Consider the following 2061-nt stretch of genomic DNA (forward strand, 5'->3'; position numbering starts at 1 on the left):
TGTACATTGTGTTTCACACTATCCTTCATTCACATCCACCCAAGTTTTTTGTGAGTGCTCACCCATCTGCAGGTGTGTGAACTTGCCCAGTGCCAGATTAAAAATGGTACTACCATGTGCACCTTAGAAGGATGACTGGGCTGAACTCCTATCTACTCAAGAAGTTGCCAGTGAGTAGGGATATATGAGGCTGCCTTAGTCTCTACTCTGATGCAGGTCAAACGTTGGTGGGTTGTTCTTTGCGGGTTCTGGGTCAAGCCTGTGGGAGGTTGCTTGAATCAAGTTTGAGGAACTGCTTCCTTCTCTTTAAGTCCTTTCCCCCTGCTTCAATTCTAAATATGTCTCTGATTTTTGCTTCTAATTATTTTTCCCAAACTTCAGAGTGCTAGAATTATTGTCCATGAGCACCTTTCCTTGTCTCTTTGGTATTACTGTGGGAGAGAGTCAGAATTCTTAGTCTAGCTACTCCTTACTTTCTATTTACTTAGGTAAGGATTAGTTATTGCTATTTTTGTCTTGTTTTCTTTTTAGCTTTCTAGGTTACTTGCTTTTGCATTCCAGTCACCCATTATTATTGATGCATCTTGATTGCATGTTCGACTAATTTCTGACTGCAAATATTGGTAGAAATCTTCTGTTTTCTCCTCTTTGACTCTAGTTGTCAGTGCATATATTTTAATGATAGTGGTATTCACTGGACTTCCTTGTATGTGCATGGATATTATCCTGTCACTTAAATCACATTGTATTTCAAGATGGATCTAGAAATGACTTTTTAAATTATGAAAGCAACCCTATTTTTCCTCACCTTTTCATCTCTGGCATACTAGATCATATGATCATCTGATTCAAAATGTCCAGTGCCAAGCTATTTCACTGCACCAATACCTCGTATGTCAATATTTATGTGTGCGAGTTCTTTCTTAACAGTGCCTAATTTTCCTACATTCTTGCTTCTCACATTCCATGTTTCAATCACTAGTGTTCATTTACAACTGTTCCTCCTTCTTTGTGTTTCCATATTTGAGGTCTCAGCCTTAGTTGCCATGTCTGCTAGTCTAAGTGTGCTCTATTGTATACAGGATTTTTGAAGGTCTATTATTTCAGAAGTGGGAGGCCAGTCCTTCCTAGTCTGTCTTAATTTGTGCTCAGATTTAGAATAGAATCTGACAGACAAGCAACATCAAGAAAACAAAGATTCTCACTCTGGGCCTATTGGCAGCATTATGATGGGTGGTGAAGAGATTGAGCTTGTTAACAGCTTTGGTTTGCTTTGTTCCACAATCAACACGCTTAGTACCAGCAGACAGGAAATCAAGAGACAAATTGCATTGGAAAGTAGGCTGCTTGGGACATCTCCACAGTACTGAAGATTAATGGCCTCAGTCTGGAGACTAAGGTCTGCCTGATCTAGACCATTGTCTTCGCAATTGCTTTGCTATGCATCAGAGAGCTGGACAATGACTAGAGATGACTGAAAGAGAATTGATATCTTTGACCTGTAGTGCTGGAGAAGACTGTTGAATATTCCATGGACTGCCAGAAGAACAAAGAGGCTTGTCCTGGAGAGGGTGAAACCAGGCTGTACCTTGGAGGCAAGGATCCTGAGGCTTTGTCTGACATCCTTTAGGAATGTTGCGAGGAGATACCAGTCCTTGGAGAAGGACATCATGTTTGGAAGGGTGGATGGACAGAGAAAGAGAGGAAGACCCTCGATGAGATGGATTGATTCAGTAACTGGGGTAATGACGGTAGGTGTGTCAGAGACAGTAAAGTTGGCACAGGATAGAGCAGGTTTCAGGGCTATTGTACATAGGGTTGCTATGAGTCACAATGACTCAATGGCACATAATAACAACAACAACAGAAGGTTACTTAAGGTAGTTCAGTTATGTTTGTTGTTGTTGTTGTATACCATAGAGTCGGAACCGAGCCAAAGCTGACTCTCTGGCAGGTTTTCAGAGGCAGTTAATCATATCGGAGGAGATTTCCCATTCTTCTCCTGTGGAACATTTGGTGGCCTCCAACTCTGTGCCTTCAGGATTGCAGCACATCTTTTTG

Source organism: Elephantulus edwardii, unplaced genomic scaffold (assembly GCF_000299155.1).
Source record: "Elephantulus edwardii isolate Elephantulus edwardi_28Jun2011 unplaced genomic scaffold, EleEdw1.0 scaffold00373, whole genome shotgun sequence".
NCBI classification, from domain to species: domain Eukaryota; kingdom Metazoa; phylum Chordata; class Mammalia; order Macroscelidea; family Macroscelididae; genus Elephantulus; species Elephantulus edwardii.